At 46.2% G+C, this 18,085-nt stretch overlaps 1 protein-coding gene across 1 annotated transcript in view; it reads left to right on the top strand.

The window, feature by feature from the left end:
* LOC138638295 (arylacetamide deacetylase-like) overlaps positions 1–18,085 on the top strand; it is a 161,702-nt gene that overhangs the window by 80,194 nt on the left and 63,423 nt on the right. The gene's annotated exons all lie outside the window — the stretch shown is intronic.

The raw sequence follows: 18,085 nt of genomic DNA, 5'->3' as shown, positions 1-18,085 counted from the left end.
CATCCAGTTCCTTAAATTTTAGTAGGGAATGACTCATTACAATATCATACGGCAGAGTTCTAGTCTCACTGCGCTTACAGTAAAGAATCTGCATCTGTTATTATGCTTAAACCTTCTTTCCTCCAGATGTTGAGGATGCCCCCTTGTTCTCATCTTAGGTCTACGAGTAAAAAGATCGTTAGAAAGGTCTTTGTACTGTCCCCTCATGCCAGTCCTGTGGTACAGACCCTGTTATTTAATCTTTATTTTTAATCTTTAATGGTCTATCTATGACTGTATGTAATTCCTTTAATTCCAGCACATTAATATCATGGATCAACCCATTCACAATCACACTGACACAGGTGTGCCATCCGGGTGCTGTAAGTGCATTTCACAGACCCAATGACTTGTTTTATCCCTTGTCATTCAGGCTCCCACAAAAAATGTGGAGATGTGAGTAGCACCATAGATTATAATTAATGAGCGAACGTGCTCAGTGATACTGTGATTTATCGGTCGTCCATGGCAGCACCACAGAGAGAGGGGATCCGCTCTTCAGGAACAGGAAACCTACAGATATAAAAGGGCGGCACCTCTCCCACACATCAGTTGGTTTCCTGTTCCTGGAGGACAGGATGCCCTACAGATATCCGATGTTCATCTGAAATACCCAGGCCGACTGTCCGACTCGGGTAGCAAGGGGGTCTCCTACCTCGGTCAGTGCGGGTCTCCGGAAGTGCCACGGTGGGTCTGGGTAGGGCTTCATGGCAGTGAGCGAACAAGGAGAGCAGAGTCCAGAGGATGTCCGTCTCCAGGTGCCAGCGACGGAGGTGAATATTCCCCCCCCCTGGGGTCCGTGCAGTCTCTCGGTGCCTCTGCTGCTCCTGCATCCCGTCGGTCGTCCTGCCTGGGGGGCTTGGCGTGGCGGTGTGCGACGTGGTCGGCCAGCGGCGCCATGGCCTGGCTTCCCTGCACGTCCCTGTGCACTCTTTCCGGCACCGGAAGTGACGTGGCAGGGGGCAGGGCCTAAACGGAAGTTGGACGCCGACCGGCTTCTGCTGCAGATGCCGCTGTGCTGCGGCCACGTGCAGCGATAGCAGGGAGGGGGGCGGTCGGAGGCCACAGGGAGTCTGGCGGTGACCTACATGGGGGGCGGATCCCCTGGCCACACACCTGCTGACAATCTGGATCCGGGGGAAGGGCTATATATATCCGCACAGAATGCTGCAGGGCTGCATGTGAGCCCATCTGCAGCAATGGATGAGCCAGAAGCTCCAGACGGTCTGCCGGAGCAGGACAGGGCCTCAGAGGTCCCATGCAAACCCCCAGCCGAAGACCCACGGATGCAGTGATCTGCCCAGTCGCAGGACTTCTACACTGAAGGATCCGGTTCGCTCCCCCAGTAATCTGGTACCTACCGATGCTGCCTGGGTAAGAGATCTTTGTGAACGTACCCTGATGCAGTCTTTTCCTATGTTTTTTCCTTAGGGGAAAAAATGCGCTGGTAAAGTAAAGAATAAGGAATGCACACTATGTGGCTGCCCTTTGCCAGATGCCTACCCTAAAAGACTGTCAGTCGTGTGTGCGACAGACGGTAGGGAGAAAAGGAAATACATATGTGTGTATGTATGTATGCATGTATGTATATATATTATACAATCCATATCTATAGTACTAGTTAAATTACATAGGGGTTTTTTCCGCTCCCATAGGTGGCGGAATAGTCTCCTGATTTTACTTCAAACCTTAGAGAAATTATCAGGAGAGAAGTAAAAGATTCCCTAAAATCCTTGTCCCAAGGGGAGCCTTCCAAGTGAAGGGAGCCTAGCGTTTCAGATTCATCTACTGCCCCTAGATAAGAATGTGATTCTGAAGCCTCCGTCTCCTCTGCATCCTCTTCAGAAGAGGATTCTAATCGGTTCTGCTTCCTGCTAGACCAGATGGACAGGCTAATTAAATCGGTCAGATCCACCATGGGGATGGCTGACGAAAAACCAGAACTTTCGGCGCAAGACCTAATGTTTGGTGGTCTAGACCCAAGGAAGCATAAATCATTTCCACTTAATGACAAAGTTCAAAACCTTATCAAGAGAGGGGAAAAAGCCAGGAAAAAAAGGGCTCCCTACCACCGCCTTTAAACGGAGATATCCCTTTGCCGACCCCTTGGTGAACATGTGGGATAAGGCTCCAAAATTAGACGCAGCGGTGGCTAAAGCTTCTAAAAAAATCCTTTATTCCCTTCAATGACATGGCTTCTTTAAAAGATCCTCTTGATAAGAAGGCCGATTCGTTTCTTAAAGGGACTTGGGAGATGTCGGCTGGTGCTCCGGCAGTAGCTGCGACATACGCAGCCAGATCGATGATGGTCTGGCTGGACCTACTAGGGTCTAAGGTAGAAGATGGAGCCTCTAGGGAATCCATATTAAAATCCCTGCCGAAAATCCAGAATGCTGCTGCTTTTCTCACAGACGCGTCCACAGATTCTGCCAGTATGGCAGCTAGGGCTGCAGGATTATCAAATGTGGCACTCAGGGCCCTATGGCTGAAGTGTTGGCCCGGCGACCTTCAGGCCAGATCCTGTCTTTGCTCTATTCCGTGCGAAGGAGAATACCTGTTTGGTCCAGTTCTAGACGAACTGCTGGAGAAGGCCGGAGATGAGAAAAAGAAATTTCCCAGTCTACCGACCACTTCTTATAGGCGTCCCTTCACATGGAAAAGGTTCTTTTGCAGAAGGCCGACCAGGGCAGATGGGACGATAAAATGAAAAAAGGTACTGGATTCATGTTTGGAGGTGGGGGACGTCGGGAACCATTCCGTGAGATCAAAAAGCCACCCCAATGACTAGTCGCCCCGGTGGGATGTAGACTATCTGCCTTCTACCCAGCCTGGTCAAAAATTTCCTGTAGGAATTGGATTTGGGGGTTAATAGCTATGGGTCTACAGCTAAAGCTTTCCTCTATCCCTCATAATTTTTTCAGTTACCCCGCTCAGGTCCTCTCCAGCAGAACAGGTGGCCCTTGAAATGAAAGTTTACGACCTGCTCAGTAAGAAGGTCCTATCAGATGTTCCGGAAGGAGAATGGGGTAGAGGATTCTACTCTCTGTTCCTAATACGTAAACCAGATGGCTCCTTCAGAACCATTATCAACCTTAGGGCACTAAACAATTTTCTGACCAAACAACCGATTAAAATGGAGACTGTTAATACCGCAATAAAACTACTGTTTAAAAACTGCTTTATGGTCGTGTTGGATTTAAAGGATGCCTATTACCATATCCCCATTTATGCAGGACACCAACGATTCCTGAGGGTAGCGGTCCGGTTAGATGGGGTGATCAGATATTTCCAGTATAGGGCCCTCCCTTTTGGTATATCGGTCGCCCCCGGGTATTTACTAAAGTTATGGCCCACCTACATGAGTCTGACATTCTCGTAATCCCCTACGTCGACGATCTCCTTATCGTGAGTAAAACAGCGGATCACTGTTCAGAACAATTACATAAAGTAATTGTTGGGATGGTTACTAAATGTCAAAAAGTCCTGGTTACAGCCCATGAAAGTGCAGCGATTTTTAGGCCTGACCTTGGATTTCCAGGATCAGGAATGCCATTTACCTCATGAAAAAATAGATCGCCTACACCTTCAAGTGCTGAATGCCTCTAAAAACCCCACCATGTCCCTTAGAAAAGCGATGTCTGTTAGGCTCTCTCTCGTCCTGCATTCCAGCAGTCCGATGGGACCAGTATCATACAAGAATACTTCAGGGTGAGATATTATTACAACAAAAAATGTTGGGGGGTCACCTAGAGAGCCAGCTGACCTTGTCCCAAACTCTATTGTATCCCTCGAATGGTGGCTAGACCAAAATAACCTATCCACGGGGGTCCCCTGGGAATATAACGTAACTCGTATAATCACCTCAGACGCTAGCCCTTCTGGTTGGGGGGCTCACATGGGTGAAATTATAATCCAGGGACTTTGGGATCAGCTTCAGACGGAAATGTCCTCTAACCTGAAGGATATAAAGGCAGTGGAGCAGGCAGTTAAAAGATTCCTTGTCTATCTACAGGGTCACCACGTGGGACATAAACTTAGTCCTCTCGGCCATGACAGAAGCCCCATTTGAGTCAATTTCTTCAGCCTCTATTAAAAATCTGTCACTTAAAGTAGCCTTCCTGGTGGCCCTAACGTCAGCTCGTAGGATAGGCGACATCCAGGTGTTATCTAGGCTTCCCCCTTACATGCAACTTGGGGATAATAGAGTGATATTGTCCCCTGATCCAGCATATCTTCCTATAGTAGTGTCCAGATTCCATAGAACACAGGAGATAGTTCTTCCATCTTTCCTCCCTAATCCTACTAATGATAAGGAAAGGAAATTACACACTTTAGACATAAGTAGATGTATCCTAGAGTATCTAGCAGTGACTGATCCTTGGAAGATAGATAACGGCCTATTCCTGTCCTATCAGGGTAGCAGGAAAGGTCATAGAGTATCAAAATCTACACTAGCTAGGTGGATCAGGGAGGCTATTTTGCTGGCATATATTTCAAAGAGCAAGCTGGCGCCTGAAGGTCTAAGAGCGCATTCCACTAGAGCTATGGCTGCCTCGTGGGCGGAGAGGTTAATGGTGTCGATCGACCAAATATGTAAGGCTGCTACTTGGTCTTCTCCAAACACTTTCTATAACCACTAAAGATTAAACCTGGGTGCCTCCTTGGACCTCTTTTGGTGTAAGGGTTCTGCAAGCTGTAGTCCTTCCCTAAACAGTTACTCTCTGTAATTCTCTCCATGGTGCTGTCATGGACGACTGATAGTCTTCGAAAAACACCGCTGACCGGTGAGTAACTGAGTCTGACAGCACCCGCACATACCCTCCTGCCTTAAGTTCTGGGTGTACACATCTTCCTTTGTTTATATAATCCACTTGTGGTGAATAGTTAGCAGTAGTATCGCTGTTTATTAATTATGCTGTTAACCTTGGTGGTCCTCTTGTGATCTGTAAACCAACTGATGCATGGGAGAGGTGCCGCCCTTACAGTCATGGCCAAAAATATTAACACCCCGGCAATCCTGTCAGATAATACTCATTTTCTTCCTGAAAATGATTGCAATCACAAATTCTTTGGTATTATCTTCATTTAATTTGTCTTAAATGAAAAAACACAAAAAGAATTGTAAGCCAAATTGGATATAATTCCACACCAAACATAAAAAAGGGGGTGGACAAAAGTATTGGCACCGTTCAAAAAATCATGTGATGCTTCCCTAATTTGTGTAATTAACAGCACCTGTAACTTACCTGTGGCACCTAACAGGTGTTGGCAATAACTAAATCACACTTGTAGCCAGTTGACATGGATTAAAGTTGACTCAACCTCTGTCCTGTGTCCTTGTGTGTACCACATTGAGCAAAGAAAGAAGACCAAAGAACTGTCTGAGGACTTGAGAAACCAAAGTGTGAGGAAGCATGAGCAATCTCAAGGCTACAAGTCCATCTCCAAAGACCTGAATGTTCCTGTGTCTACCGTGCGCAGTGTCATCAAGAAGTTTAAAGCCCATGGCACTGTGGCTAACCTCCCTAGATGTGGATGGAAAAGAAAAATTGACAAGAGATTTCAACGCAAACATCCAAACAAGTTCAAGCTGCCCTGCAGTCCAAGGGTCCAACAGTGTCAACCCGTACTATCCGTCGGCGTCTGAATGAAAAGGGACTGTATGGTAGGAGACCCAGGAAGACCCCACTTCTTACCCCGAGACATAAAAAAGCCAGGCTGAAAAAGCCTAAAACGTTTTGGAAGAATGTTCTCTGGTCAGATGAGACAAAAGTAGAGCTTTTTGGGCAAAGGCATCAACATAGAGTTTACAGGAGAAAAAAAGAGGCATTCAAAGAAAAGAACACTGTCCCTACAGTCAAACATGGCGGAGGTTCCCTGATGTTTTGGGGTTGCTTTGCTGCCTCTGGCACTGGACTGCTTGACCGTGTGCATGGCATTATGAAGTCTGAAGACTACCAGCAAATTTTGCAGCATAATGTAGGGCCCAGTGTGAGAAAGCTGGGTCTCCCTCAGAGGTCATGGGTCTTCCAGCAGGACAATGACCCAAAACACACTTCAAAAAGCACTAGAAAATGGTTTGAGAGAAAGCACTGGAGACTTCTAAGGTGGCCAGCAATGAATCCCATAGAACACTTGTGGAGAGATCTAAAAATGGCAGTTTGGAGAAGGCACCCTTCAAGTTTCAGGGACCTGGAGCAGTTTGCCAAAGAAGAATGGTCTAAAATTCCAGCAGAGCATTTTAAGAAACTCATTGATGGTTACCAGTAGCGGTTGGTCGCAGTTATTTTGGCTAAAGGTTGTGCAACCAAGTATTAGGCTGAGGGTGCCAATACTTTTGTCTGGCCCATTTTTGGAGTTGTGTGTGAAATGATCAATGTTTTGCTTTTTGCTTAATTCTCTTTTGTGTTTTTTCATTTAGGACAAATTAAATGAAGATAATAATACCAAAGAATTTGTGATTGCAATCATTTTCAGGAAGAAACTGAGTATTATCTGACTGAATTGCAGAGGTGTCAATACTTTTGGCCATGACTGTATGTATCTGTAGGTTTTCTGTTCCTGAAGGGCAGATTCCCTCTCCCCATGGTGCGGTCATGGACTCCGAAAAACACTGTTAACCGGTGAGTAACTAAGACTATCACTGAAGATTGTGGGTGTTATGTGCTCAGAACTTGTCAAACATTAGGTGGAGCGCTGTTTCAATGCTCAAATCTCTGCCCGCATGTTTGGCACCTGTCACACAGCCAATATACATGCAGGTATTAACTCCTTTCCGACCTGTGACACAGCGTATGCGTCATGAAAGTCGGTGCCAATCCGACCTGTGACGCATATGCTGTGTCACAGAATGATCGCGTCCCTGCAGATCCGGTGAAAGGGTTAACTCCCATTTCACCCGATCTGCAGGGATAGGGGGAGTGGTAGCTTAGCCCAGGGGGGGTGGCTTCACCCCCCCCGTGGCTACGATCGCTCTGATTGGCTGTTGAAAGTGAAACTGCCAATCAGAGCGATTTGTAATATTTCACCTATTATAACTGGTGAAATATTACAATCCAGCCATGGCCGATGCTGCAATATCATCGGCCATGGCTGGAAACATTGATGTGCTCCCACCCCACCGATCGCCCCCCAGCCCTCCGATCTGTCCTTTACACTGCTCCGCTCCCCTCCGTCCTCCTGTTTGCTCCCCCCGTGCTCTTGTCCGCTCACCCCTGTGCTCCAATCACCCTCCCGTGCTCCAACCACCCCCCCTGCACTTCGATCCACCCCCCCTGCAGTCCGATCCACCCCCCCTGCAGTCCGATCTACCCCCCGATGCTCCAATGCACCCCCCCGTGCTCCGATCCACCCCCCCGTGCTCCGATTTACCCCCCCATGCTCCGATCCACCACCCCGTGCTCCCCCCCCACCCCGTCATACTTACCAAGCCTCCCGTGGTCCATGGTCTTCTTTCCTGGGTGCCGCCATCTTCCAAAATGGCGGGCGCATGCGCAGTGCGCCCGCCGAATCTGCCGGCCGGCAGATTCGTTTCAAGTGCATTTTGATCACTGCGATAAAACCTATCGCAGTGATCAAAATAAAAACAATACTGAATGACCCCCCCCCTTTGTCACCCCCATAGGTAGGGACAATAATAAAATAAAGATTTTTTTTTTTCTTCCACTAAGGTTGGGGTAAGAATTAGGGGTAGGGGTAGGGTTAGGGTTAGGGGTAGGGTTAGGGTTTCGGTATGTGCACACGTATTCTGGTCCTCTGCGGATTTTTCCGCTGCGGATTTGATAAATCCGCAGTGCTAAACCACTGTGGATTTATGGCAGATTTACCGCGGTTTTTCTGCGCATTTCACTGCTGTTTTACGACTGCGATTTTCTATTGTAGCAGCTGTAAAACCACTGTGGAATCCTCAGAAAGAAGCGACATGCTGCGGAATGTAAACCGCTGCGTTTCCGTGCAGTTTTTCTGCAGCATGTGTACAGCGATTTTTGTTTTCCATAGGTTTACATTGAACTGTAAACTCATGGGAAGCTGCTGCGGATCCGCAGCGTTTTCCGCAGCGTGTGCACATACCTTTAGAATTAGGCCATGTGCACACGGTGCGGATTTGGCTGCAGATTCGCAGCAGTGTTCCATCAGGTTTACAGTACCAAGTATACCTATGGAAAACCAAATCCGCTGTGCCCATGGTGCGGAAAATACCACGCGGAAACGCTGCGTAGAATTTTTTTCCGCAGCATGTCAATTCTTTGTGCGGATTCCGCGGCATTTTACACCTGTTCCTCAATAGGAATCCGCAGGTGAAATCCGCACAAAAAAACACTGGAAATCCACGGTAAATCCGCAGGTAAAACGCAGTGCCTTTTACCCGTGGATTTTTCAAAAATGATGCTGAAAAATCTCACACGAATCCGCAATGTGGGCACATAGCCTTAGGGTTAGGGTTGGAATTAGGGTTGTGGTTAGGGTTAGGGGTGTGTTGGGGTTAGAGTTGTGGTTAGGGGTGTGTTGCGGCTAGGGTTATTAGGGTTATGGCTACAGTTGGGATAAGGGTTAGGGGTGTGTTGGGGTTGGTGTTGGAGGTAGAATTGAGGGGTTTCCACTGTTTAGGCACATCAGGGGTCTCCAAACGCAACATGGCGCCACCATTGATTCCAGCCAATCTTGTATTCAAAAAGTCAAATGGTGCTCCCTCACTTCCGAGCCCCGACGTGTGCCCAAACAGTGGTTTACACCCACATATGGGGTACCAGCATACTCAGGACAAACTGCGCAACAATTACTGGGGTCCAATTTCTCCTGTTACCCTTGTGAAAATAAAAAAAATGCTTGCTAAAACATCATTTTTGAGGAAAGAAAAATGATTTTTTATTTTCACGGCTCTGCGTTGTAAACGTCTGTGAAGCACTTGGGGGTTCAAAGTGCTCACCACATATCTAGATAAGTTCCATGGGGGGTCTAGTTTCTAAAATGGGGTCATTTGTGGGGGGTTTCTACTGTTTAGGCACACCAGGGGCTCTGCAAACGCAACGTGACACCCGCAGACCATTCCATCAAAGTCTGCATTTCAAAAGTCACTACTTCCCTTCTGAGCCCCGGCATGTGCCCAAACAGTAGTGTACCCCCACATATGGGGTATCACCGTACTCAGGAGAAACTGGACAACAAACATTGGGGTCAAATTTCTCCTGTTACCCTTGGGAAAATTAAAAAATTCTGGGCTAAATAATTATTTTTGAAGAAAGAAAACATATTTATTATTTTCACGGCTCTGCGTTATAAACTTCTGTGAAGCACTTGGGGGTTCAAAGTGCTCACCACACATCTAGATTAGTTCCTTTGGGGGTCTAGTTTCCAAAATGGGGTCATTTGTGGGGGATCTCCAATGTTTAGGCACACAAGGGCTCTCCAAACGTGACATGGTGTCCGCTAATGATTGGAGCTAATTTTCCATTTAAAAAGCCAAATGGCGTGCCTTCCCTTCCGAGCCCTGCCGTGCGCCCAAACAGTGGTTTACCCCCACATATGGGGTATCAGCGTACTCAGGACAAACTGGACAACAACATTTGGGGTCCAATTTCTCCTAATACCCTTGGCAAAATAGGAAATTCCAGGCTAAAAAATTATTTTTGAGGAAAGAAAAGTTATTTTTTTTTATTTTCTTGGCTCTGCGTTATAATCTTCTGTGAAGCAGCTGGTGATTTAAAGTGCTCAATATGCATCTAGATAAGTTCCTTGGGGGGTCTAGTGTCCAAAATGGGGTCACTTGTGGGGGAGCTCCAATGTTTAGGCACACAGGGGCTCTCCAAACGCGACATGGTGTCCGCTAACAATTGGAGCTAATTTTCCATTCAAAAAGTCAAACGGCGTGCCTTCCCTTCCAAGCCCTGCCGTGTGCCCAAACAGTGGTTTACCCCCACATATAAAGTATCAGCGTACTCGGGAGAAATTGCCCAACAAATTTTAGGATCCATTTTATCCTATTGCCCATGTGAAAATGAAAAAATTGAGGCGAAAAGAATTTTTTTGTGAAAAAAAAGTGCTTTTTCATTTTTACAGATCAATTTGTGAAGCACCTGAGGGTTTAAAGTGCTCACTACGCATATAGATACGTTCCTTGGGGGGTCTAGTTTCTAAAATGGGGTCACTTGTGGGGGAGCTCCAATGTTTAGGCACACAGGGGCTCTCCAAACGCGACATGGTGTCCGCTAACGATGGAGATAATTTTTCATTCAAAAAGTCAAATGGCGCTCCTTCCCTTCCGAGCCTTACCATGTGCCCAAACAGTGGTTTACCCCCACATGTGAGGTATCGGTGTACTCAGGAGAAATTGCCCAACAAATTTTAGGATCCATTTTATCCTGTTGCCCATGTGAAAATGAAAAAAATGAGGCTAAAAAATGTTTTTGTGAAAAAAAAGTACTTTTTCATTTTTACGGATCAATTTGTGAAGCACCTGGGGTATCAAAGTGCTCACTATGCATCTAGATAAGTTCCTTGGGGTGTCTAGTTTCCAAAATGGGGTCACTTGTAGGGGAGCTCCAATTTTTAGGCACACGGGGGCTCTCCAAACGTGACATGGTGTCCGCTAAAGAGTGGAGCCAATTTTTCATTCAAAAAGTCAAATGGCGCTCCTTCCCTTCCAAGCCCTGCCGTGCGCCCAAACAGTGGTTTACCCCTACATATGAGGTATCGGCGTACTCAGGACAAATTGGACAACAACATTCATGGTTCAGTTTCTCCTTTTACCATTGTGAAATCAAAAAAATTGTTGCTAAAAGATAATTTTTGTGACTAAAAAGTTAAATGTTCATTTTTTCTTTCCATGTTGCTTCTGCTGCTGTGAAGCACCTGAAGGGTTAATAAACTTCTTGAATGTGGTTTTGTGCACCTTGAGGGGTGCAGTTTTTAGAATGGTGTCACTTTTGGGTATTTTCAGCCATATAGACCCCGTAAACTGACTTCAAATGTGAGGTGGTCCCTAAAAAAAATGGTTTTGTAAATTTCGTTGTAAAAATGAGAAATCGCTGGTCAAATTTCAAGCCTTATAACTTCCTAGCAAAAAAAAATTTTGTTTCCAAAATTGTGCTGATGTAAAGTAGACATGTGGGAAATGTTATTTATTAACTATTTTGTGTCACATAACTCTCTGGTTTAACAGAATAAAAATTCAAATTGTGAAAATTGCGAAATTTTCAAAATTTTCGCCAAATTTCCGTTTTTATCACAAATAAACTCATAATTTATTGACCTAAATTTACCACTAACATGAAGCCCAATATGTCACGAAAAAACAATCTCAGAACCGCTAGGATCCGTTGAAGCGTTCCTGAGTTATTACCTCATAAAGGGACACTGGTCAGAATTGCAAAAAACGGCAAGGTCTTTAAGGTCAAAATAGGCTGGGTCATGAAGGGGTTAAGTATGCGGCAGCACTCACCAATCTTCAGAACTGGGTCCTTTATTGATACATTATCTTCACGGCACGGGGGAGTATAAACAAGGAATGGGCAGCTGAACGACGGCCGTTTCGCGCCCACCTGGCGCTTCAACCCGTTGAAGCACCAGGTGGGCGCGAAACGGCCGTCGTTCAGCTGCCCATTCCTTGTTTATACTCCCCCGTGCCGTAAAGATAATGTTTCAATAAAGGACCCAGTTCGGAAGATTGGTGAGTGCTGACGCATACTTCTTGCTTGCTTATCTACGATTGTGTTTTTTCTCGGCTAAAGCACCCGACATCAGCGGACCAGCTGGGTGGTATCAGCTTACAGCAGTCACAGGTCAGGAGGCTCAGCGGTGCGGTCAGCTGTTTCTTTTGTGCCTTGATACATGCACGTATTGCCTGCGAGTCACTGTAATGCCGCAACAATCTTGGTAGTGGCATTACTGTGATTAGATGGCCGCATTACCTCATCAGATCTTATAAAAAGTTAGTTGCTGTCATGCTCAGCTCAGTGATGCCATTGCACAGCTCAGGGACAGTTGTGATTACAGAGGGAGAGTTATCTAGGCCTGAATGGAGTCATTGATCAAAGCACGCTAGTGATTCTACTGGTGCTGATGTTTAATCATCCTAGTAAAAGTTCTGCGAAGAGCTCATCTTGTGTTCTTCATTTAGCCTAGGGACAACTGCTGGAGCAAAGAGTGGCTGAATACAGCTTCTAGGCAGGGCTTGGGGCTTTGCAGTCCATCGCTAAATGCTGCTGCACATGACCACTTCAGTACTTGGTCTCCAGCTGCAACTATTTTGTCCCAGTGTGTTGTCCCTGCATTGTACCAGCACGTGTCCAGGAGCATCCCCTGTGCCTTTACAAATGCACTTACTTGGATTGTCCATTTAACAGCAAACACATTCTGTGGCCAGGGAAGCTAAATTTCCCTGACTGCACAATGTGGTAAGCATTGTGGAGGCTAGGGTCAAATCCCACCCGGTCACCAGGCTTTTGCTGCTATGGGTTGCAGTCCTTACTTCTATCATTGTTTTCTCCACCTCATCTATCACCGAGGTGTTATCTCAGAGCACGTTGTCCACATTAATTGGAAGCTTTAATCACTGCCTCAGCAAATCTCTGACAGGCTCTGCTGAAGAGAATTTTTGTTCGACAAACCACACATCGTGACAGTTACTTAAAGGAATAACGGAACAGACAGATCTGTTGCTCTCACCACTGAACCTCCAACTGGGCTTGGTCGTGTGTGATTATTGCAGTAACCTGGGGGCATCTGTGAAGCTTGTCAAACTTGCACACGGCATGTTTTGCCCACATGCTCAACTTGGTAGTATCAGTGGATTCTAAAATATACTCAGATTTGCCAGAGCTTCTGATCAAGGTATACCGCATCCGCACTCATTTCTGCAAGTCGGCTACTGCTGCCACTGCTATGGCAGTGCATCCAAGTGCCAGCTTACAGACTGGTGCTGGAGCTTCATACTGCACATGCTGGCAAGGCTTTGTGAGCAGCAGAGGCCAGTTGTGGAATACATGCCCTTTGACATTTTGGTCAGCTTCCACTCATAACATCTGAAGAGTGGGCATGGATGTCTGACATATCAGCGATCCAAGACTTTTAGGACTTCACAAAGATGGTGAGTGGTTGTGATGCCATAATCAGAGCGACAATCCTGCTTCTGTGCCTACTTAAACAGCCTCTGCTCACAGTTAAATATGAAGCTTTGTATGTGAACCAGGTGGAGATGGAATGAAGACATGAGACAGGGAGATACTATCCTGTCCAGCCTCATCTCATTTGCTACGTGCTGCTTAAGTAACAATTAGAAGAAGGCTGAGGAGAAGGAGGAACAGGAGCTGGTTGCTAGCGCAACGGATTCTAGCAGTCACACACGATTCATCCCATCTCTATGTGAATGGGCTGAGGAGGGAGGGAGGAAGAGCTGGAGTCATAATCATGGTGGAGACAGGGAAGTAATGGCTGTAGGGAGCTTGGCACATATGGCGGACTTTAGGTACCGCTGCCTTGACCCGCTAGTTTCATTCATCTTGCCGAAAAAAACAGGACTGGTTGTTCACCCTGTTAGACCCACACTATGAAGAGAACCTTGCATCTTCTCCATCCTGAGGCAGTGCTATACCAAAAGGCCATTGTGGAAAACTTATTGAGAAAATTCCCATTTGATGCTAGTGGCAGGGGGAAAACTTCTTTGCCCAAAAAAGTAGGATGGGCAAGGGAGAAACGCACCCGTTGCAGCAGAAGCATGGGTGCACTGTCAAAGGCTTGAGCCAATTTTATGACACTGTCCCAGTGTCCAGGCCCTGATGACCGGTTATTTTTGACGAGGAGAAAAGTTTTTAAATATGGTCAAGCAATGCCTGGTTGACAAATCCAGCGTATTCCCTAATTTCTCTACAACTTTCAAATATTGGGTCTTAAAGCTGGACACCTGGCATTAGCTGTACCTCTATGCCTTGGAGGTGTGGTGCTGGTCTTCCCCTAGTGTCTTGTCTGAGCTGGTTTTTAGTGCCACCGGGGGTGTCACAAGACAGGCACTTTCAGCTGTCAACCGAAAATGCTGACAGGCTCACTCTGATAAAAATAAACAAATCCCGGATTAGCCCAGACTTTAACCAACCACCAGAAGACAGCAACCCATAATGTGTTTTCAATCATCAATACTTGAATAACACACTCCAGTTGGTGACTTCAAGGGTGTATGGATGACCCTGCTTCTAACTTTTTAGAGTCTAGGAACATGTGGTGCCCCTGAGGGTCCAGTCGCCACAGAGGTACTGCACCTCAGCCAGAGATGTGGTGCCCCAACTCTCTGGTAAGGAGGGGACACTATACAGGACCCTGACACTAGCACCCATCACTAGGCCTCTCCAGGCTGGAGAGGGATTAGGTAGAAGGTGTGGGTAGAGACAGGAGTTGTTATAGAAACCAGGGAAGAGTTAAGCATGGAGAGTGAGTTGGAGCCAAGGACTGGAGCTGGTAGGAGCTTGTCCCAGCACGAAAGAACAGAAGAAAGTCAGAGGAGAGAAGGAACGAAGGTGTCCTTGGGGCACAGGAAGTGTGGAAACCACCCGTGGAGCCCACATCCATGCTGACTGTTAGGTGGAGGGACCAGGTCACAGTAGGGGACCGGCCCTGAACTAGTGGAGGTACTACCAGTCTCAGCTAGGAAACAGGAGGCTGTCGTAACTTTGAACCACAGCCACGCACAGCTCGCTGAAAAGGGAGTCAGAGGATCAAGGGGACAGTGAGAACGTTGTCCGGTAGGACCCGCGACTTCCAGTTTAGGACACTGTCTGTGTGTGTGTGTGTGTGGAGCACAGGGTAGGAGAGCCCTGCCAGTGCAATGAGTTGACCCAGAAAGGCACATAAGAAGGTGGTTCTGGACAAGTGCCCCAAGCTACTGGAGAATTGGCTGTACCACGGACCCGGAGGACACGGCACACCCAGTTGGATACCGTACTGTGAGAACGGTGAGTAAAACGTGAAGACTGCAAACTGCTGTGTCCTCTCAGTTCTTTCCTGCGTCACTTGCCCTGCACTATCCCTAGGCTGTAAAATCCTAAAATGTTGGCTGCTTACCCTGGCTAAATCATTTACAGTAGCTGTGATAGTCCTCCTGTATTGGCTGTACCTGATGTCATGACTAGTGTTGAGCGAATACATTCGGCACAATTTGTTAATAGCACAAATAATACGGTATTCAGGTTATTCATTGGGTATTCACCTCGATAGATTCAAGTGACCCATCCAGCAGTTTTGGCGCTTTATTTGCAGCCGATGAACATACTGGGCTGACATGCCAATCAGAATGATGCCATCACTGGTGTGGCACTAATGTGATTGGCTGGCCTTCCAGCATGATGGGGTATATTTAAAGGCTGCCGGCACCATCTTGCACACATTTCAGTCAGAAACGGAGTAGGGAGAGCACAGGGAAGTGAAAGTAGTGATAGGAGTTTGTACTGAGCATTTATTGGTTCTAAAAAGCCTTTGAGAGCTGAAAATTCAATATTTACTTTTTTTTGTTAGGTGGGGATTTAGTAGTGAGATTTAATAGGACATAGGGTGATTGAAAGGTGTGTACCTGGGTGTTGTGATAATTGAAATTACATGCTGCAGCTCTCTATTTTCCACTTTTAAAATACCAAATTTTGTCTAGCAGTTGTGCGACTGGCGCAATCTGAGTAGATATAACTGTACGTGACAACTTAGCTGAGGCAATAACCTTCATTACTCGCCTTTGAACTGTATCAGCAAGACAATCTCCAAACAAATAGCCACCCATTGCTAGATACAGTGAATTTGTACAGAAGACCTTTGTAAGGGTATTTGTGAGAAATAAAGGCAGTATTTTTGGGGGTTTCATAAGCATAATGCATTCAAGATGCAAAAGGGTGACGTTAAGGGATGTGGTGGTGCCTGCCAAGGCCATGTGACAGATCTGAAGGGGACTATCTCATTCTAGTTTCCTGTCAAAATTTGGTCAGCGCGCTACACCACTAATGAATCCAGACAAGTGCAAGGATGTTGTGGGTTGAATGGCAGACAAAAGGTTCAGTGTGTTGACAAGCAGTACCACGAAGTCTTCCACATGGTCCAGTCTCAGCAGCCAAGAGGCTGAGCCTTTGAATCCTCAACCTGGCCCTTCTTCCTCCCACCATCAAGAGTCCCAGGAGACATATGACCCCAAAGCTGGCCACTCTGAGGAACTGTTTATGTTCCCTTGTGATTTGTCAGGTCTCTCAACATGCACCATTGGAGGGTCATGAGGAGATGAGAAGAGTGCAGTGATGCCCAAACATTTAAGCTGCCATGGCCAGGAGAAAGGCACATTGGAAAGTCATTTGTCTGAAGCAGTGGAGGATAATCAGGTACGGTTGCCATTAGGTCAGCTGCAAATGGCAGCTCAGAAGGTGGATCAGATTGAGGACTTGGAAGATGTGGTTGAGGCCACTGATCCAATCTGGCTTGGCTAGCGAACACAGCAATGTAGAGGGATGGATCCATAGCAAGAAAATGGGCAAGAGGTAGTGGCTTGCCCTAAAATGAACTTGGTATGACAGTTTTATTTTTCCTGAAAGTCCTTCAGATAAAACTAATTTGCAGCATCTTCCAAACAAAGCTAAGGGGCAAGAACATTGCCAACCTGAGCACCACCAGCATGCAAAAGCACAATTGCAGCCAATCATCACACACAACAGTCCAGCAACCACGTCCACTTTGTTGCTCCTGCCGCAGAAATTTAATAGAAAGCAGAAATATCCAGCCACCCACAGGCCCAAATGCTAAACACCCATGTTGTCTCATTGCCAGCCCTGGAAATGTTGCCATTTCAACTTGTGGGAACTGAGCCTTTCTGCAACCTGTTGGTGGTGGCAGCCCCACAGTGCTCGATTCCCAGCCATCACGATTTTTCCCAGTGTGACGTCCTCATGTTACATAAGCACTAGTGATGAGCGAATATACTCGTTACTCGAGATTTCCCGAGCATGCTCGTGTGACCTCCGAGCATTTTTTAGTGCTCGGAGATTTGGTTTTCATTGGCGCAGCTGAATGATTTAAATCTGTTAGCCGGCATAAGTACATGTGGGGGTTGACTATTTGCTAGGAAATCCCCACATGTAATCAAGCTGGCTAAGTGATGTAAATCATTCAGCTGAGGTGAGGAAAACTAAATCTCCGAGCACTAAAAATACTCGGAGGTCATCTGAGCGTGCTCGGGAAGTCTCAAGTAACGAGACTATATAAATGAAGACAGGCTGACTCTTCTAAAATTGATTTCTTTCACCATATATGTCACCAAAATATTTAATACACTGCTAATAAAAGGTACTTAATAAAAAAAAAAAATAACTTTTATTACAACTAAACAAGTTAAAGGTGCTAAAAGGGACTAGATGCCATGGGGTGCCAAGTAACACAAAGCTATTCCAAGAACAGCAACCCAATATTTGCTGGACATAATAAATCCTATATGTATGTTGTATAATATATTGCTAGCTTGAAAATCTTACCCACACATTCCTTCATATAGGGAAATTTGACACAATACTTCTACTAGCACACGCTATATCCTACTCATTTATGCAGCACCCAGTAAGTGAGCAGAACACCTGGGTACAAAATGTGTCTGACTGTTACACCAATGGCCCTTCCCCTGTATTGTCATTCCCACTCTGCTGTGCAGGAAGGAGGCGCTGAGGCCTCCAGTCCAAAACCTGCAGTTGTACAGACACGCCAGTCAGAAACCACATCTAGTTCATTGTCCCAGCACTGCGTTCAGTTGTCCCTTGTCAGCATACATCTGTTAACAAATTGTTAGTTGGAGCATACATATTCATTAGCAATTTACATTGTCTGATGCTGGACATTGACCATTGTTGACTAAGACATTTGTCTTTCTTAATCTCTCCTTTCCCTTACATTTTCTAAATTTTGATCCTTACAAAAAAAAGTGGTGGGATATTGGCCAGTTTCTGTACACTTTATGCACGTTTAGGATACTGGGTTAATACGCTCCACAGACCTATTCAAGCCGCAGCCTTATACATATTGGAACATGTCATTGCCACACTGA

Source organism: Ranitomeya imitator, chromosome 5, assembly GCF_032444005.1.
Source record: "Ranitomeya imitator isolate aRanImi1 chromosome 5, aRanImi1.pri, whole genome shotgun sequence".
NCBI classification, from domain to species: domain Eukaryota; kingdom Metazoa; phylum Chordata; class Amphibia; order Anura; family Dendrobatidae; genus Ranitomeya; species Ranitomeya imitator.
Note: the sequence above shows the minus strand (reverse complement) of the source record. Positions and strands in the feature narration are given on the sequence as shown.